Source organism: Lynx canadensis, chromosome A1, assembly GCF_007474595.2.
Source record: "Lynx canadensis isolate LIC74 chromosome A1, mLynCan4.pri.v2, whole genome shotgun sequence".
In the NCBI taxonomy this organism is placed as follows: Eukaryota; Metazoa; Chordata; class Mammalia; order Carnivora; family Felidae; genus Lynx; species Lynx canadensis.
Window position 1 is genome coordinate 44490249 of NC_044303.2, and position 21656 is coordinate 44511904.

At 37.8% G+C, this 21656-nt stretch overlaps 1 pseudogene; it reads left to right on the plus strand.

Annotated features, from left to right (window-relative positions):
• Window positions 1-3050: 3050 nt before the first annotated feature.
• Window positions 3051-3483, plus strand: LOC115507135 (annotated as a pseudogene).
• The last annotated feature ends 18173 nt before the right edge of the window (window positions 3484-21656 follow it).

Consider the following 21656-nt stretch of genomic DNA (forward strand, 5'->3'; position numbering starts at 1 on the left):
GAAGCTGGGAGTGACTGGAACTCACACACTGCTGGTGAGAATATTCTCCAAGTATTTTGGAAAACTGTTTGTCATTTCTTAACGGTATAACAAAATAACATACTGTTACTACATAAAAATATGGCTTGCACATTTACCTGCTTCATTCTTTCTGGCACTTTCATGAGATGGAGTTGGAAATTTAGTAGATAGTCTCTTTGAGTTTTATCTTTTCTATTATGTATTTATCTCCTAATAAAAATGGCTATAGAAGAATAGCTATAAAAGAACTAAGTATAAATGATTAAGCATTTACTAAATGCCAGGCATCACAAATTCTCTTGATGAATGATTTCCTTTAATCCAGCCAGCTATTTTTTGAGGTAAATATTATATTTAATCCCATTTGTGCAGATTAGAAACCAGAATATTCTTAAGGTTAAGTTAGTTGTTCAATATCACACAATTCAAAAAATTATAGTGATTGAAAGATAGATTAGATGGATTGTATATCTAATTGCTACCTTTCTTTTTCTTTTCATATAAATATACATATTCCCCAAACTTTATTTTCTAATTATCAAATTTAGTCATCACCCATATCTGCTGTTAGCAGCATTTTTATTAAAATATATTGCTTTAGGGGCACCTGGATGGTGCAGAAGGCTAAGTGTCAGACTCTTGATCTTGGCTCAGGTCATGATCTCATAGTTCGTGAGTTCAAGCCCTGCATTGGGCTCTGCACTGATACTGCAAAGCCTACTTGGGATTCTGTCTCTACTTCTCTCTGACTGCCCCTCACCCCGGCTTATGCTCTCTCTTTCTTAAAATAAACTTAAATATATATACATATATTATATAAATATATGTATATTATATGTATGTATACATATATATGTATATAATATACATGTATATATATGTATACATATATACGTATATAATATACACACATACGTATATAATATACATATATATGTACATATACATAATATAATATATATATTATATACGTACATATATATGTATATTATATATGTACATATATGTATATATATTGTTTTGTCTTTATTGATACATAATTTATGTTGAATAAAATATACAGATTTTTAGTGGATAGTTTGATAAGATATGATAAATGTGTATACCCACGTAGCCAACAGCCAATTCAAGATAGAGAACACTTCCATCACCCCAGACATTTGTCATGTTCTTTTCCAGTCAATCATTACCACCACTACCACCACCACCACCACCACCCTCACTCACCAAAGGCAACAACTGTTCTAATTTCTCTCACCATAGATCGTTTTTGTCTGGTGTTAATCTTTATATAAACAAAGTCATGTCCTACACACTTTTTTGTATGGCTTCTTTCAATTAACTCTCCTTCCGTGAGATTCTTTCACTTGGCTTTATGCATCAACAGTTCATTTCTTTTGTTGTTGTTGTTATGTAGCATTCACTTGTACAAATACAACAATTATTTTTATACTCTTCTCTTGTGACAACTCCATTTTTGCCCATTATGAATAATGTTGCTAGGAAATTCTTGAACGATTCTTTTGGGCACATAGGCCTTCATTTCTCTTTGGTGAATACCTTGAAGTACAATTTCTGGGTCACATCACTGATAAACATTTAATAGTACAAGAAACTGCCAAAATTCCAATTTCTTTCTCTTTTTTTTTTAATAAATGGAATATTTTCTATAATCTGTCTAAAGATCCTTTGCACGGGACCAGGAGGCCAGAGCAGGAGAAAACTATTGACTTGAATAACAAAGCTAACTTCAGTATTATCCCGGTAAATGTTTAGCAACTGCCTTTTGGGACTACTTGGTATAAATAATCCCATCATAGCCAATGTCAAGCCCCCAACATAACATCATCAACATCATCAGTCCTCCCAATGGAAGTCAACGTCAGTACCCCCTTGGATCTATCAGGTTATTTCAGGCAACAGAAAAAATAAAATCAGGCAACTCACTACCAGACTACCTGCTTCCCAAATTTGTCTGTATGAAATAGGTAAATACTAGTACTTCCTGAATGCTAACTATATGGCAAGTAACGTCCTAAATGCTTCAGATGCAATATCTCTGTAAGTCACCTAAAATACAATGTTAAGTACATTTTTATTGATGAGGCACACTTAAGTGAAATGCTTTTCCAAATTCCCACACCTAGTCCTTCACAGAGCTAGCATTTCACTCCAGTCATTCTAGCCAAACTTTCTATTGCATAGATGCCATTCTTCTAGAGATAACACAAGATTTCGTTTTGTCACTGAACTATTAATTTGTCACTATTTAAAGTCATGATTAACTTATATTTGACAGATAAATACTTGATATGTAAATTGTTTAACTGCATTTTATACAGGCTTTATGAATCCACATAATATATTATTTGTGGGGGAAAAAAACGAGAGATTACAATTATATACAAAGACAAATTTGAAATCTAGAATCAAGCAATCATGAGAAAAGAATGACTTTATATTGCATTCAAAAATAATTCAAGTTAAATTACCATGATCTTAAGTCAGTTCTAAAAATGTTTTGGAAAACTGGATAAAAGATGTATTTGCTTATTCATAAGATGTCTACATATATAACAAATTGTTGCTTTGAACTATATATATATATATATATATATATATATATATAACAACTTCACTACAGAATAACAATTATGTCTCAAGTGCACCAAAGTTCAGCTCATGGAAAAAACTGAAATATCAGCAGTCCTCAGTAAGAACTGATCCCTGAATGTCAAAGCCCCAAGCAAGTCTGACTTGTGTAGTCTAGATAAAGGCAGCAGGGAACAGTTAGCCTTGTCAAAAGGCCGTCGGCCCCTAAGGTGCTCATATTAGTAAGAAGATACCCTTCTCACCTTTCACTGCTTTCAACCAGACGTCTTGGAAACTCCCCCGCACACGTAGGAGGCTTCGAACAAAGTTTCTGGCACAGACAAGGCTTCACGCCAGGAAGAAAAAAAAAGATGTGGAGAGGATTGAGCGCCTACGGTGGCTGAAGAGGGACATGCAGAGCAGCCGGCTGCAAGTTAATGGGATTCTTGAAACTGTTCGGCGGGCTGGAGGAGTTGCGGCTGCTACAGTGGTACATGGCCTTGTCAGACAAACAACGAAATAAGGTGGCTTGAGAACTTACGCGGTCGTTCTGGCTTGCAAGCTCATGGTGTGCGGCTTCCTGGAGAGAACGGACCTTAAAATCGTCTATAAAAGATATGCCAGCCTCTACCTCTGCTGCGCCTTTGAGCGCTGGGATGATGAGCTCCTCATGCTGGAGCTGACTCACCGAGGTGGTGAGCTCCTGGACAAATACTTGCCCAGCATGTGCGAGATGGACATCATCTTTAACTGTGAGAAAGTCTGTTTCATCTAGTATGAAGTTTTGATACGGGAGATGCCCAGGACAGCTTCAAGAAGAGCGTGCTGAAGTCTGTGACGCAGGACGAGTGGCCACTCAGTTTGCTTTAGGAGACATCTGGTGTAGTCCCGCAGCCTTCAGAGATGTGGAGAGATGGAGAGGCAGGACGTGAGTGGCTGCTTCTTGTATGTCTCTCCAAGAGCCCTCAAAAAGAAAAAAAAAAAAAAAAGGTTTATTTATTTTGAGAGAGGGAGAGCGTGAGCGGGGTAGGGGCAGAGAGAGAGAGAGACAGAGAGAGAGAGAGAGAGAGAGAGAGAGGAGGGAGAGCATCCCAAGCAGGTTCCTTGTTGCCTGCACAGAGCCCCTTGAGAGCTGGATCTCATCAACCCCGAGATCAGGACCTGAGCCAAAGTCAAGAGTTGGATGCTTAACTGATTGAGTCACCCAGGCTCCCCTCCCAGTGTCCTTTACTCCTTTGGACCCAGCCACCTCTTTTCTGCTGCCGCACCTTTGGAAGTGAGCTGTGGACTCAGGACCCTCAAACATTCCCTCCCACCACTTCCCACTTCCTGTTTCCCCCTTTCCCAGTATCAGGAAATTATGACCAAAACCGCTCTTTGGCTTTCATTCCCTGCCTTTGAAGTATTATTATCACTCCAAATCTCCTCCCCTCCCCCAACACTGTAAATACATAAATATGTCAGGTTAAAAGGAAAAGGTTTTAGGAATTTTCTATTCTCCTTGCCCTGTCTCTTACCTCCACCTCTTCCTGCATCCCTACCCCCTCACTGGAAGGGGGCTTCAGTGCAATTCCTTTTTCCACATCTGCCTCCCCCACTTCCTTTTTGGATGTGGTGGGGGGTCTCTGTTCAGCGCCAGGGGAAGAACCATATAGTTAATTTTTTCTAATCTTGACGCTGTGGGAAGGAATGGTTGGAGGAAGGGCAGACTTATGGGAGACTGGGCCCTGTCCCTCCTTCGCTCCATGTTCTGACTGAGGCAGGAGCTTAGGGGGCGGAGCCGGGAAGTGTCTGACCTTATTTCTTTCCCTCTAAAAGAAAAGGAAAAAAGATTTCTGGGGGGATAAAATGTTTTATTTAAAGGGCATCACGTGGGAATGCCATCAGAGCCTCTTTGAATTCTTCATAATAACCTAAATCTCCTAAAGCTGAAATCTGAGATACTTTCTATTTATCCTTATACAGATGAAAGTAAATTCAGACTATGCAAAATTGTGCCCTTGGATTAAATTGCTTCACCATTTTAGCCCCACTTTTCTGCCTTCTTATACTTTCAGTAGCAGTCTCTAAATATTCTTTGAGTTCAGATCCTTAAAAGACTATATATTTTTTTACATGCAAAAACAATACTTTTCATATTTTAAAGTCTGACTCTTGTCACAGTGTCAGCATGTTGTAAGGAGCACAATATCAATTTATGTTTCTTCATACTGGAGGAGGTTTTCTTCCTCTCATATGGAACAAATGTGGCCTTCCTCTACAAAACAGCTTCTACTGTATATCTAGTCTTTTTATTTGTTTTATTATTATTGTTTTTTGCTTTGTCAGGAGTGTAATGTGATTTGTATAGGACTAAAACACGCAGGGTTTAAGATTTTAAACCAGGCTCTGACACTTCTTTCCTAACCTTAAATTATTTGAATGTTTTCAACTTAACATTACTCATATATAAGATGGAATATTAATACCATTTCATAAGATTGCTCTTGTGTTATAGTGATATTTAAAATAATCAACACAATGCCGGGAACGACATATAAGTAACAAAAGATACATAATTAACATAAATTACATAAGTAACATAATTTACCAATTTTTTACCATCCATTTTCCTTCTCAAAATAAGTTATGTATGTTATAGCTTATAATAAGTTATAGCCTCAGTGTCCTCATAATGTCATTGATAAATATTTATTTAGTTCTTATTTTATTTATGTAGTGTGGTCTCCAAGTTCAGGACATAAGTTGACTGATCAAAACTACTTTAAGTGTGAACATTCAGTGCTAAGTGGCCAGTTTTATATCTTTTCCTATTTCTCCTCAATTTAAACGTCTTAACTATAGTTAAATTTATGCAAACATGCCCAAACCTTGTAACCTCCCATTTCTGCCTCTAGCTTTCGATTCTTTTCAGTCCTCCTCATATTTTTTAAATAGTGTCTTTCTATTCTGTATTCTGTTCCTACTTCTACCCAGGGCTTTGCTGTTTTTTTCTGAATTAGTACAATAAATTTCTACCTGGCATACATGCTCCTAACTCACTCCATTGTCCACACTAATGGCAAGTAATACTTTTACTCAATCGAAAATAAAATTCCCATAGTTAATTTTTTTCCCTAACTCCTATGAAAAATCCAAACGTCTTCACATGAAACACAAACCCTTTTCCAATCTAAAGGCTGTCTTTCTCTGTTTACCATGGTATTGACTACCACATCTCTTCTACAGTGAGGGGCTCTAAGTACAATGGTCTGCCAGGCTTCCTGCATTCATCTGTGCTGAGACACTGCTTCTCCATTTCTTTGTTGCTAACTTCTACCAGAACTCCGTAACTCACCCCAGATGTTACTTCTTCCCTACTGCTTCTTGCGCAATATTCCTGATCTCTTACGTGCCTTACTCTCCTGTGGCGTCAAACACAATGGTGTGTATTGATCTACTTATATTTTTGCCCCCTTAGTATTCTAGAACTCCTTGATGGAAGAACTAACTAGCATATTGTCTGTCACATGTAACACCAAAACTGATCCTGGCCTCTGGTTCCTACCAACCACTACAATCATCACTACTAATAGAATTGATAGGTAAAATGTACTGAGATTAGCATGTGCCGGACATTGTTCTAACCTCTTTTCATCTGTTTATACCTCACTGCAACACTCTATGTCAGGTACTATAAATGTCCCCATTTGACAGATGAAGAAATGGAGACCCCCCCCCGACAAAAAAAAAAGTTGAAATCATTTACTCATGGGCACACGGCTAATAAGTAGCATATCCAAAAGTCAAGTTGAGACAGTCTGATTTCAGAGCTTCAGAGATGGCCTCTTAACCACTATAAAGTACTGCTCATAACTGCTCCATTAACTTCTCTGAATAAGTGGTTTTCTAAAATTGTAAATATGGTTGAAATAACCTGTATCTTTGAGAACACACTTTAGTTTTGTGAAGTATTATATTGTTTTAAGTTAAATTAGTTTCATAGTAAATTAGATATAGGTTAAAAAAATGTCACATAGAAATTTAAACAATGATATAGAGAATGCTGTTAACAAAGATAACTGAAGTATATGGTTTTCATTTCCAAATACTTGCCCTAATACTTCAAAAAACTTAATTAGCTATAAGAAAATATGCTACCTTATAAGGGTAAAGTAGGACATTAATAGTGCTTATCTGAGGTGGGTTGGCGGGGAAGGCCTCACAGAGGAGATCATAGTTAGCCTGGGCATAAGCAAACAAGGCAATTCAAGTTAACTAAAGCACACGAATAGAAAAAGGGCGCTATGAAAACAGGTTGAGTGTATAAGGATGAGAAGCTTGGCATGTTGAAAATACTGAAGGTGTCAAAGAGAGTGATGGATAGTCCTAGAAAAGTAGAGGAAGACAGGTTTGGGGATAAATTATGAAGAGTATTCCTAAAGACTTTCCTAAGGTATCTGCCCTATTTTTTTGCAGGAAGCTAAAGTGAAGGGTTTTCAAGAAGTCTTTATTCACTTTTTTTTCAAATAACTAGTTTACCGTAAAAAACACAGATATTTCTACAAGGAAAATAAATGAATCTGACAATCATTTTTAACACCTTAAGGTATAGGGTATGTAAGTGTAGTAGTTATGAATCAGAGTCCAAAATCTCTAGTATTAAGAAATGTAACTTTATTTTTAAATAAGCTAAAATGATTTCTAATTTTATGCCCCATTCTGCCAGAATGACAGGAATTCAGTTACAGTCAAGGGGTTTAAACCCTTCCTGGAATCATGCTAATCTCTAAAGTTTTAGAAGATAATTAGAGGGAGGGGCAATTTGATACTCTACCGCTACTTAATAAAGCCCTTCTCAGTCCCACTCAAGCCTGGAACCCTGCCATATCCTTTTATCTTCCTGAATTTCTACCTTTGTCCCTTACTAAGATTGTAATTAAAAATATAATTATGTAAATGTGCAGTAACTTCACTATATTTCTGGAATATAATCTTCCTGAGATCTGGAGCAGAATTTGTCTGTCCATCACTGTGACCATGTACTTAGCGCCAGTCATAGAGAGTTTTAATTGTTACATACATTTTTTACAAATTAATAAATGAATTAAATGAAACCCCAGTGGTCAAACTTTAAGCAAATTCCAGATCAGTGGGAGATTATTTCAGGACCAAAATAATTTAATTCCCATCTATTTACTTTACATTCCCAAAAAAAAAAAAAAAAAAGTCTGACCCATTTATATGGTGAAATTTTATTGAAAAGGTACCTTTTCACAGAAACTTGTGTCTTATGCATAAACGACTAAGACAAGAAATAACCTGAAGAGAGAATGTCAGCCTCACTTACACAGCTGTGGAAATAAATGAAGATAGTCCAAATGCAAAAAAACACAAACTATTAATTCAGTTTGCTATGGCAAAGGAATCAGCCATCTTTTCTTAGCAGAGACTTAGAGGTAGTCAGGGCAATGAGAAAGCTTTATAGTGGAAAAAGAGACAACATCACGTACGTTCTTGTTGGAATTGTTGGCCAGGGGAAGCTAGGGGCAGGCAAAGTAGGAGCTCAGCATCTTATGTGATTGGTTTGAGGAGAGTATTGGACTTTCTTTGATTGGTCCTGAGTTGGAATTTTAGGGCGAAGATAGGGAAGCTGGTAGTCACTGACTGAGTTCTGACTGTTTGGGGCCGATTGCTTGTAGAGGTTGTGATCTGCTTTCCTGATTGGTTGCTTTAGAGGTTGTAGGTCAGAGTTCCATTTTCACGTACTGCCTGGTCATTGTGCATTTTTATATTCAGGCTCTCATAGCTCAAAACATATTTTTAAGGCAAGATTAGCTGATAACGGTATTCCAGTCATACTTTGTACATTTTATATTTAGTCATCAACCCATTTGAAAAATATTTATTAAACACCTATTTACATTTGTTAACAGTACTAGAGAGGAGGATATGATAGTGAACTAGACAGGTACCATAATACCATGCCTGCTTTCACAGTTCTTACTGATCAGTTACACTTGTTCAAACCAGGACAGCTTCCTTCTGGTTTCATCCAACTATGAAAGCATATTAGATATTGTATTGAAAAACAGGTTTTGTGCCAAACTGTTACATCGATTGAGTTGCATTCAATGCAAGTAATTGAAAAAGTCTGGTCAATAATGAAAGGAATTTATAAGCATACATAACTGCAACAGTTATGTACCTGAGTCATTGCAGGTTTCAAATATGTTTTGACCATGGCTATGCTCCTGCTTTTCTGTACATTTTTTTAAATTTTATTCTCCTATATTTGTCAGTTTCACATTGAAGCTGTCCTCAATCATACAGGTTAATAGCTAAAATAGTTTCATACCTCACATCTGTTCTATATAGCATACAGAAGAAATGAAATTTGTTTTGTTACCAACTACACAAGAAAAGTCAATGGATTGGATTCTAATCCTATTAGTTTTCTATTGCTGCTGCAACAAATTACGACAGTGTAGTGACTTAAAAATAACACAAATTTCGTCTCTTACAGTTCCAGAAGTCTGAAATCAGTTTCTCTGGGCTAAAGTCAAGGTGTCTGCTGAACTGGTACCTTCTCAAAACTCTGTCTCTTTCCCTTATTCAGTTTTTAGTGGCTTCTTCTAGTGTTTGTTGTTTGTATTCTATGACTTGTGGCCCCTTTCTCCATCTCCAAGGTGTCCCATTCCAGATTTCTGCTTCCATCATCACATAACTTCCTCCTTCCTTTCTGACTCCTTCTCCGTACTACTACTAAAAACCCATGTGATTACACTCTGGGCCCAAGGGAATAATGCAGGAGAATCTCTATACACAAATCTTTAATTTAACCACAAGTACCAAATTTCTTTTACCATATAAGATAACATTCACAGATTTGGGGAATAATGCACATCGTCTTTGGGAGTCCATTATTCAGCCTACCACAGATCTCCAACCTTGATTGGTGCTAATTGAGATAGGCATGGTTAAAATCAATCACTAGGGCAGGGGGGCTGAGATTATAGAACAAACTCAAAAGCTAGGAGTACAGTCAAACTTAGCCATGTATGGCTTCCCACCATGCTCATGATGGATACATACTGGGAAGGCAACAACTCTTGTCCATTTCTGCTATTATCTGTAAAAGTAATAATAAAAGGAATATCCCTGGCTATGCATGGATACCTAGGGTGAAGCCCCACATAGAAAGTTAGGAGGAAGCTTGGCACTGAACACAATAAGAACGGAATGATTTCTAGAAAATATTCTGTATTACTACTTTTTAAGGAAGAAACATCTGGCCTGAGGCTGAATAACAGAAGCAAGGAATTAAAAGTAGGAATGAAGTAAAGCCAAGAAAGCAACTGGAGGAGCTAACAGGAGATAGGTAAGTACAGAAATGTTTTCCTAAATAGGTGTGTGGTGAGAGGGGTAATGTAAATGTTGGAAGATGAGAGAAAACTTAATTAACCATATGGTGTTGATCTCTCAGTATTTACTGTTTAAAGTAACTTCAGCCAATCCACGTCCTGAACTAGAAGACTAAGATAAAGTACTTCATAAAAGAGATGGATTTTTAACATTTTTACCACGTTTAACTCTGGCAGTCAGTGCTTCTTCATAACAGCTGTGATACTTGATTTTTCAAAGATAAACCATATTTTAAAAGTCTAAAATCTTCAAAGATATTATAAGAATTTTGCTTTGATATAAATTACAGTTTTGCCTCTCCCCACCTCTTACAAAATGTAAAGAACATGAAGGAAGAATTTTGAAAATCAAAGAGAAATCAGTAAAAACTGTGTAAATAGGAATAACACATGTATTTAAGTTTATTTGTTTATTCTGAAAGAGTGTGTGGGAGGAGCAGAGAGTGAGTGACAGAGAGAAAGAGCGAGAGAGAGAGAGAGAGAGAGAGAATCCTAAGCAGGGTCTGCACTGTCAGTGCAAAGCCCAATGCAGGGCTCAAAGTCACAAATCTTGAGATCATGACCTGAGCCAAAGTCAAGAGTGGGACACTCAACAGACTGAGCTACCTAGGTGCTCTGAAGAATAATACATTTTTAACTGCTATAGAAACGTATATGGAGAAATTTACTTAAAATGATCTATAAATTCTTAATTCAAAGTAATTTTTTCAAACTAATTCAAAATGAGCCTTTTATTTATAGGGAAAAACAAATGATATTTTTTCAGATAATTTAATGTGAAAAAAAGTTGCTTTAATTTTCATTTAGACTCAGTGAGAAAGAAGTGTTATCTTATAGGCTAATGCACTGAGTTCTCAAAACAAAAACAAAAACAAAAAACACCTGTTTTCAAAATTAATAATACTTCCTTCCCGAAAGTCCAAAACTTGTTGAAGGTTTTATCTTTTTGATATTCACTCAGTGAATATGCCAGTTATCCTGGTCATGGTAAATGCTGTGGTTAAAGGGGCACGTTTCATGTGGGCACTCCATATAACCAAGGGACAAACAGAATTTGCTGCCTCAAATTTCCCCTCCTGGGTCTTACAGATACAAATAAGTAAATTAGGTCAATTAACAAGAGAATGGGAAGAGAGGCCTAGGGAAGAGTCAAGAGGTTGTTCCCAATTAGGTGGAAATCTGTAAAAGGTTATTTTAAGAAATAAGGTGGGTAAAGCAAATGTGAGGGGAGTGAAACAAAGAGGAAATAGGAGGGGAAGAGTCATAGAACTCTTGGGTGGAAATCTGGAGATGGTTATTAAGAAATGAGATGAATAAAATGGACATTGATGGGTTAAAACAAAGGTTACAATACACTATTACCAAAGATTTGAGGTGCCAAATGGATCTCCTGTTGGACCTCCAACATAAAAGGACCATAAACACATCTTTTCTATTTACTCCAATTGGAAGAAATTTCAAAAGTTGTAAGGTAGAGATTGCTATGAAAAACTTGACCAGAAATCACTTAGGACAGTGATTAGGCTAATAAAGGTAAAGACTGACAAAAGGGCCAGGTCCCTCTGCTCCTTACTGGGGACCCAAGCCTATTGCACAGGAGTAGGTAAATCCGTTGGGAGTAGAGAAGTTGCCAGGATTCCTTAATACAGATGTTCCAAGAACTGTGGTTCACTCTGACTTGGACTACAAGTGGATTGAGAGAGTATAAAAAAATATAATGGTTGATAGGATTATGAAAGTTGGAATGTTTAAGCAAGCTTTATGTAAAGAAGTTGTGTTTCCTTTACCTGAATGTTTTTAGGGAATGAATATTATGTCTGGCTGTGGAATACTTCCCCTGTCTAGTATTATAAAACCAAAGCCTGTGGATAAAGTCTTAATAGAGGCTACAGTTAGGAAACAAGAGTTGATATAAGAATATGAGTTAATAGAATTAAGGTAAAAAATGTGTGGAGAATTGGTATGTTTGAGGCTTTATGTGAGGTGGTTGAAAGGGTTTTATGTGAAGTCTCTTTTACCTGATTGTATTATAGAGACAGACATTGTATCTCACTGGGAAACATTTCCCCTACCTAGTACTAAAAAATAGAAGGCTTGTAAATCTGTCATTCAGGCAATGATAATTGGAAATACTAAGTGAGAACCAGTAAGACTGCCTAAGCCCACTCAGCATAGAATACAAGTTGGAGTGCTGGGAAGGACAAATTCTGTGTGATAGCCCTAGGCAAAACATAGACTAGGGTTTAAGAGCACCTCCCAGCAATACTACTGGGGTTTTGGACTAGGGCATTTCCATTTGAGGGCATTTACCACCTTGTTATTGGATATTATAAATTAAAGCTACGTCTATGAAGCAGATATAAAGTGATCTTAAAATCTGAAGTAGCTACAATGTCTTGGATGATATCGTAGGAGGATATCAGTGCCCCAAAAACTCCACAATAAAATTAGCATGATTTATACAGGATCATGCTGCCTGGGGAATGCAAGGAAGAGATACAAGCAGGAAGCCTTTTTTTCCCTTGGCCTGACTCTGGAAGTACATGAGAAGCTGCTGGATTCTGTTAACATGGACAGTGCCCTATAAACAGCTCTCAACTGACCCACAAAGAGGTGGCAGTTCCAAGGTGAAGATGGACAAGATCCAATATGGAATGGACAAGATCCAATACAGAAAGGCTACCATTCTGAGTGAAGATGGTAAAAACAAATCAGCTTAATGGGCTGAATTGCATGCTGCATCCCAGCAGTGATGGAAGAATTGAAGAGCTGTAAAATCTCCTATGTATGGTTTTTTACCAGAAAGGGCTCAATGGCCTAGTCATATGGTCAGGCAGGAGGGCAATGGAAGCCTGACCTATTAAAGAGGAGCACAGCCCTATGGAAATCACTGGGAATTTGAGGAAGACATTCAAGTAGGACAAGTTGATGCCCATCAGAAGAATCTTCTTTCAGCTTCAGAAGGTGATTGGAATTAACAAGCAGATATCCCTGTGTGCTTACTTACAGTGGCCACCTGGATCCATGAAATGAGTGAATACTGCAGCAATGCAGAGATGGGCTGAATCCAAACATACCTCCCTTGCACCCTCCAAGGCAAAAAATGCCAATAAGAACTGTTCTACCAAGAGAGACAGAGACTGCTGATGCTCTGTGGCAGATCCCCTGGTAGAAAAAGGCCTTGATCATAGCTGGCGAGTGAGATGGATAACTGTAGCACTGGAGACTACAAATGAGTCCTGATAGGATTAGACACTGGCTCTACACTGGGCTTTCCTTACTTCACGTAGATGTAAATGCTGAGTATTATGAAAGAACCAGAACAGAAGATGCTATACCAATTTGGACAGTGGACCATCATTTCTGCAGGCCAGGGAACACATTTTACAACCCATAATGGCCAGCAATGGACAGAGACATATCCTCCTCGCAGTAATAGTTTTAACAGATTTGGAATGGGCAATTAAAACATTGGTTGTCTAAAACAGGGAGATAAAATCACGAAGGCCTGGCACACATCTTCATGAGTGTGTCCTCACACTCAATATGAACATGATTGGGGCTAAAGGAATGTCCCCACTGGATAGATTCCTCTGTGTTTCTGGTGCATCTGAAGAAGAGGCAGTGAGCAAGGATGCTGGTGTTTTTTCTTCCCTACATCACCACAGCTTCTCCCCACTGCCCCCCACCCCCCTTCCACTTGATGCAGTGGTTGTAGGACCAGGGTTGCAACTACAAGGGCTGGAAGCAGGGATGATTCCTAGCCAAGAAACTGTAACTATTTTTAACCTTTTTGTCAGAACTTCTAAGGGCCTGGTGGGGCAGGATGTACCTTCACTGTATCTGGCAAAATTGGGGTTAACAGTGAAGATAGCCCACTAGTTTTATAGGTGAGCAACCTCTCCCTATCTGAATAGAAGTGAACTGAGAAGGGGCACCTGGATGGCTCATTTGGTTAAGCGTCAGACTCTTGATTTCAGTTCAGGTTATGATCTCATGGTTTGTGGGTTCAAGCCCCATGTCGCACTCACTCATGCTCTTTCTCTCTCTCCAATAAATAAATAAATAAATGAACAAACAAACAAATAAACAAACAAAAACTAAAAAAAAAAAAAAAAAAAGAACTGAACTGAGGAGAAGAAACTTGCTAGACTAGTGTTGCCATGTGCTTGCTACACAAGCACAGTGGTAGACCTGACATCCCTTCCAAAGGTGGAAAAGTTTGAGTATCAATGCAGAGAAGGAAAACTAGTAGCTGTGGGTAAAGGAATGAAGACATAAATGGGTTATGTGATGAGGTAAATCCAGTGTTACACTAACACCTCAAAAGAGGATCAGAGCAAGAGATGATAATGTCTCTTAGCTCAATTATACTGGATGCTGAAAGGGAGAAGCCATATATTGCTGATATCACTCTTGCTTCTAGAACCTGATACATTGAGTACAGCCTGAAAACCTGGGTGATATTGCTCTGGGAGACATCATTTTGGTTATAAGATATTTTGATGAACTTGACCTACTGTTAATTACTAAATAGAATGTACCAGTGAGTCACGCACAGAGAGTGGGGACACCAAGGCTTTTCTTTCCAGGAAAAAGCTTTATTTGTGCCAGCATGAGCTCAGGGGGCTAAGACCTAAAAGGCTGAGCCCGTAGTGCAGTGGGGGATTGCCATTTGTACAATTTTTGCTCCTTTGTCTCCCATATATGGTAACGTACAGTCTAAATGGGCGGTCTGTTACAGAGTCCTGAGGAATGTCACAACACATGCACATAGCCAGTATCTTTTTACTCTTATTTTTCAGGCTCTATCTACAAGTAGCCATAGATGAAGGGAGGAAAACAATAGTCAAACTAATATAAGAATATGAAAATGTTTGTAAAGGCTTTATACAACAAATGAATTGTTTCTTTAAATCTAGCCCTACCCTACTCTGGCTTCTCCAAATGTTAGACATATTTGTGTAATTACTGATGTGGGAAACAAAGGTAGAAGGAAATGGCAGATAGAACTAAATTTCCTTATAACATTCAACCCATTGACAAATACTTGAGGCCGGAAGAGTAAGTTTTTCCAGGAACTCCCTACTGTCTTAATGTTAGTGCTTTGCTAGAGGGGAAAACAACCTTAGTTTGACAATAGCTAGTCCTCCAGCATCCTGAGTCTTCTTTAGTATATGAAAATCCCTTTGGAACCTTCTCCTTGACTTTACCTCCCCCAACTCCATACTATATAATCAATCTCTCCTTATGGTCCCAGGGCAGCTCTTCCTGCCCGCAGGTCCTGTCCCTGCACTTTAACAAAATCACCTTTTTGCACCAAATATGCCTCAAGAATTCTTTTTTGGCTGTCGGCTCCGGATCCCCCACCACTCCAAAAACCTCATCAGATAGTATTGCTATATCTGTTGTATAATGATACACCGTAATACTTTGACAGGTATGACCATTCTGCTGTAAGGAATCTTTCTTTGAAGACCAGGTAGTGGACTTCAATATTATGACTTATAAAAACTATATATTTGGTCATTCATAAGAGCAATGAGAGCATCTTTTGGTAAAGTGTTTTGTCTCTTGCTGTCAATTCCTGAAATCACTTCAGAGGCATAAAGTGAAATGAATGTCTTGTTATTCATAACAAGCCCTTATCATCACACCTGCATTTATGTTAATGAGGTGACTTTTGGAAAGTACCTAAGGATGGGGGCTGGTTGCCAGGAGAACCAACAGTGAATAGAGTTGGAAATTTCAGTAACACTTCCCCACCCCCAATTTCCCAGAAAGGGAGAGGGACCAGAGTTTGAATCAATCACCAGCATCCAATGATTTAATTAATCACACCTATGTAAGAGACACTCCAGAAAAACCTGAAAGGATTGAGTTTCAAGAGCTTCCAGGTGGAGATTTGAGGAGAGTGATTTGCTCAGAGAGCATGGAAGCTTGGCGTACTCCCACATACTTTACTATGTGCCTCTTGTCCCTCTGGCTGTTCCTGGTTATATCCTTTCCTAAGAAATTGGTAATCTGTTAAGTAAAATGTTTCTCTGGGTTCTGTGAGCCAGTCTAGCAAAGTAATCAAATCCAAGGAGGGTCAGTGGGAACCTCACTTATAGCCTGTCAGTAAGAAGTACAGGTAAGAACCTGAATTTGCGATTGGTACCCTGAGTTGGAGGTCATTGTTGGAACCTTCAGTTTGTAGCCAATTGGTCAGAAGTACAGGTAACCTGAGTTTGAGATTGGCATCTATAATTGATGGCTGTCTAGCGGGACTGAACCCCTTACCTACAGAATCTGATGCTATTTCCAGGTGGGTGTGGGGATTTTCTGATTCCACTTTGGAATTGGGTGCAGAGCCCATTAACCACAGAGTATATCCCTGTTTTTAGTGGTTTACAATGTGTATTATCATATATAGGGATCTGAGACGTTCTGAATTTGGTAAACCTATTTAACTTTATTTAAACCATGATTTCCCAAAATAATTTCTGCCTTAAACACTTGTTTTCCCCCCTCTTATCACCCAGTAACACTTCACAGAACTCTCAGTCATGAGCTGTCCTTTAGATTTGGTTGTAACCTTCCCTCCATATGACAGTCTTCATGAATTCCAATGTCTAAAAAAAATTAATTACATCTTCCGATGCTTGACTTCTGGAGCCAGGATCTGAGTGTGGAGAAGAGCTGGATGACTCCAGTTCTCACCCTTCTTTTCACCGTTTCACTATGTGTGCTCCATGGCTGCTTTCCTGTTCACTAGCTCATTGGGCAATAAACCTAGTTCAGTAGATTAGGGGGAAGAATATGGATCACAGAGGTAACATTCTTTTCTCCAAATTTAGTGTAGCATTTAGGTAACTACCTTCTGAGCTGGAAGGGGAGAATAAAAATTAATAATTGTTGTCTACTGCTACGCTTGCTCTGGAATCTGTGTCACATAAAAGCCAGAGCCAGCACATTTAAAATGAGAGAGGCAGATACTATGGGTACTTTTTACTACTCTAATTTAGTTTCTAAACCAAAGCAAATAACACATTTTTAGGACATCTAAGCATTAGTGTACTGTGAGAGTAGCATTACTGGAAAAAAAATGATATAAAGAAAGTAAAATAAAACAATTCAATTAGGTTTCAGAACAGCTTTTCAATTCTATAGGCAAACATAGATCAGACACATAAAAAGTGGGGAACAAATAAATAAAAATGCATACACAAAATAGGAAGACGAGTTCTAAGCAGCTTAACCAATATGCTTTGCTCCAAATGGACTGCCACTTTGGGCATGGTAGGCAAAGAATCTTCTGAAAATATTATGGAGGTAATTCACTTTTTTAAAAATATTAAATGAACATTGACCTAACAGTGTTTATTCTGGTTTCCCAGATGAATAGCTTCTTAACTCCTGTGCTGTATAACTATAAAATCAAAGTCTTCAGTGTTCTATAAGCTGCTTTCAGATTTATATTGTATAGTCTATATATTAATTAAAACTTCATAATTACTAAGGTATAACTTTAGCTGTTCAAAGAATATTTACAAAAAGTCTAAATACTAGAAAATTAAGATATGGAACCAAGAGTATGATGACTCCTCATGATAAAAATTCCTGAAGTATAATCAATTCCTACTTGTATGAAAATAGAATAAATTTATACATCCAAAACTACAATTTTTTAATTAAAAGATTGATCAATTCTAATAAACTTCTCAAAGAAAAAATTTACAAATCCCAAAGGTGAAGTTCAGAAAGACTTCTTGAAAATAAATCTCCAGCTAAGAGATCTTAAAATTGGTAAAATTATTTGTAGACACTAATGGCATGGAGCCTGCTTGGGACTCCATCTCTCCTTCTCTCTGCTCCTCTCCCACTTGTGCTCTCTCTCTCAAAATAAATAAAAAAACTTAATTTTTTTCTTTTTTTTTTTTTAATTGGAACTAGTCAAAAAAAAAAAAAAAAAAAAGAAGACTGGCTCAGTCCATAGAGTACATGACCCTTAATCTCAGGGCTGTGAGTTCAAGCCCATGTTCGGCACAGAGCCTACTAAGAAAAAATTAGAAAACAAAAATTAAAAAATATTGGAAGTAGGGGCACCTGGGTGGCTCAGTCAGTTAAGCATCCAAGTCTTAATTTCAGCTCAGGTCGTAATCTCAGGGTTCGTGGATTTGAGCCCTGCTTGCGCTCTGTGTTGACAGCATGGAGCCTGCTTGGGATTCTCTTTCTCCTTCTCTGCCTCTCCCCCTGCCCTCCACACACATACTTTCTCTCTTTCAAAATAAATAAATAACTTTATAAAACAAATTGGAACTAGTCTAAAAGCAATGTATTAATTGACATCAGACATAAATTTGAATATATTAGCACATATAAAAAACACACATATACATACACTCATACATAATGACCACATTTATCCAGCTGTTTCCAGCTTTATAGTTTTCTGCTTGATTGTTTTTTAACTGATCCTTGATTCATGGTCTCTACATGCTGTGGATTGAATTGTGTCTCCCAAAAGATATGTAGAAGTCCTCATCCTTGATACCTGTGAATGTGACTTCACTTGGAGATGTGATCTTTGCACATGTAATTAAGATGTAAATGAAGATGAAGTCATAGTGGAATAGGGTAAGCCTTTAATCCAGTATGACCAGTATCCTTATAAGAGAGAAGAGGGATGCCTGGGGGGCACAGTCAGTTGAGCACCCAACTTTGGCTCAGGTCATGATCTCATGGTTCCTGGGTTCAAGCCCCATATCCAGCTCTATGCTGACAGCTCAGAGCCTGGAGCCTGCTTCAGATTCTATGTCTCCTTCGCTCTCTCTTCCTCTCCCCTGCTTGTGTTCTCTCTCAAAAATAAGTAAACATAAAAAAACAAATAAATAAGAAAGGAGAAGAGACAAACAGGAAGAATGCCTTGTGAGGATCCAGGCAGATATTACAGTGATGCATCTATAAGCCAAAGAATGACAAGGATTGCCAGCTGTCACCAGAAGCTAGAAAAAAAGGTGGGAAACACATTCTCCATCAGAACCCTCAGAAAGACCCAGCCCTGCTGATCTCTGGATTTCAGACTTCTGTCTTCCAGAACTGTGAGACAATAAATTTCTGTTGTTTTAAGCCACCCATTTTGTGGTACTTATTACAGCAGCCCTAGAAATACTATGTGGCCTGGAACATATGAAAATACCAGAGAACTCCATGGCTATTGCTGTTAATTCTAATATAATTTAAAGGATCAAGTTTATTATTTTATTCAAAATGTAAGTATTACATTTTTAACATAATGTCAAAATGATTAAGGATTTCTCCCTTGTACCTAATGACAGGGCTATATTCTTTTTTTTTTTTTTTAATGCTTAATTATTTATTTTGAGAGACAGAGGGAGAGAGAGACTGAGCAGGGGAGGGGCAGAGAGAGAGGGAGAGCCAAGCAGGCTCCACAATGTCAGCATGAGCCTGACATGGGACTCGAACCCATGAACTGTAAGATCATGACCCGAGGGGAAACCAAGAGTCTGACACTTAACCGACTAAACCACCCAGGAGCCTGGGAAGGATATATTCTAAAGCATTTTTTCTTCATGATGAGAACATAAGTAAATGATGCTAATAACTTTTAGAACCAGTAAGAGCTGTAATGTGTAAAGGACTGAGCAGATATTTTGAGGTCAATAAAGTATGAGTCTAAGTCCATGTTTGGCTTTTTCTTAGCCCTGCTCATTTAGGTAAATCTTTATGAGTTTCCAGTCCCTCATCTGACTCATTTACATTGTTGACAAGATACATTATATCAGGTTAGTAAGATTCCTATGAAAGTTTCAAAGTATTATAATTTTTCTCCCCAGTTTTTCCAGTAAAGAAAGTTAGAAAAGTGAGCACTTTTATTCTTAATGTGGAGGGGGAAAAAATGCTGCTTTAACATTTTGACTCATCACAATTTATGTTAATTAATTAGTATAATTCACTCAGACAAGAAATGTTGGCTTCTTGCTCAGCAAGATGTTTTCCAATCACAAAGATTCTTATTTATATAGGAGGTAGCATTGAAATATTATTGGCCTCTCTGGTCGTTATAGCTAATATTTATAATCCTGTGGCCTTCTAAAGAAATGCCAGTATACCAGAAATAACATTTTGTGGTGTTATTGCTTTACCTCAAACTCACAGCTTTTACAGGGACACTAAGGTGGAAAGAGATCACTGAAACTCAATTTTCCTGTCTTTGTAACAATATTTCTAACCTTTGTTACAGAAATGGTTTGATTTTTTAACGCTCGTGTCCACAATGTTAAAACTGTTGAAAGTTTCCAGAACCATAAGTCTAACCAACCCTTCTTCATCTCCTCCATAGCAAATCATATTACTTTAGGGTATCAAGGAACCACAATGGGGAAAAAAAGAACAAAGATTGTTTTTGCTTTTATAGTCTTTGCTTTCACAATTCAACAGTAAATCAACAGTGAACATTTGGTTTGCCTGAGGCAAACATGAAATCAGCTTGCCTGTTTGGAGCTTATATTGTCTTTTGTTCTTATCTGATAACTCTTCAGAATAAGCACAAACTCTCCCATTTTGAAGACCCTCAGTACCAGTGGTAGTCCCCACTGAATTTATTCATCAAAATGATGTGAAATTCAGCTGTCCAATTTTGTATTTGTGAGGAGTATTGGTAATATAGTTCAAAATAAAGCCACAGAGAAGAATTCATTTCAGCATAGAAATAATTTCCCCTACAGTTAATCCTGTTTTTATTCAGACACAGAGACTTGCCTCCACAAGGCCATTTCTCTCCCTAGGAAGAAGAAAGTTTTGTTGAAGGGAAAAAAAGCCATCTGACTCAACAGATACTTAAGCACACAAGGAAGAAAACTCTTTTTCAGGATGATTTTCTTGCCAACAAACTCTGAGTGTCCTCCTGGCCATACCCAGTTTCAATGCCAGATTCAAGCCTTCCTAGTGACAAAGGAAACTGTCAGAAAAGTGGAAGACATCAGTAGTGATTTGAAAACACAATAAGACAGGGGAAGCAAGGGAAAAAGAACAAGGCATGAGAAATTCAAACTGATAGGCCTGATTTAGCTGATAGCTACATCATGAAGCAGTACTTTGATTTGTTAAAGAGATGTGTAAGACTTAGCTTGAAGTTATTTCCTTTGCTAATTCTTTCATTTTTCCTATACATTTCTTAAAAGAATGAATCTCATGTGTGCAAAAAAGTATTTGTAAGGGATAAAAACATAAATGAAATTCAAAGTATTCTCAAAGCAGCTAATGAAATAACTCTGTTACCTTTAAAGTAGGGCAAATAAACTTAAATGGTCAAAAAACAAAATATTGGTTAAGGTTTCTGGTATGTCACACTCCTGAGGACTAACAGGAATTAGGGTCCCACCCTCCATTTTCCATAGAGCACACATAACTGGATATTTACCTGAGGGCTTGTGGCAGTACCAGAGTCTCTCTCACTCTTTCCATAGAAAGGTGATTCTATGCCCCTCCTTCCTGAATCTCCCAGAGCTGTGTATTTTGACCAGTAGAAGCTGAGTCCTGTTGTGAGGAACCCTAACAGCTCCATGGAGAGGCTCATGTGCCACAAGACTGTTGCCAGTGCTCTAGCTGAGTGTCCAGCTAGTTAGTAACCAGCAC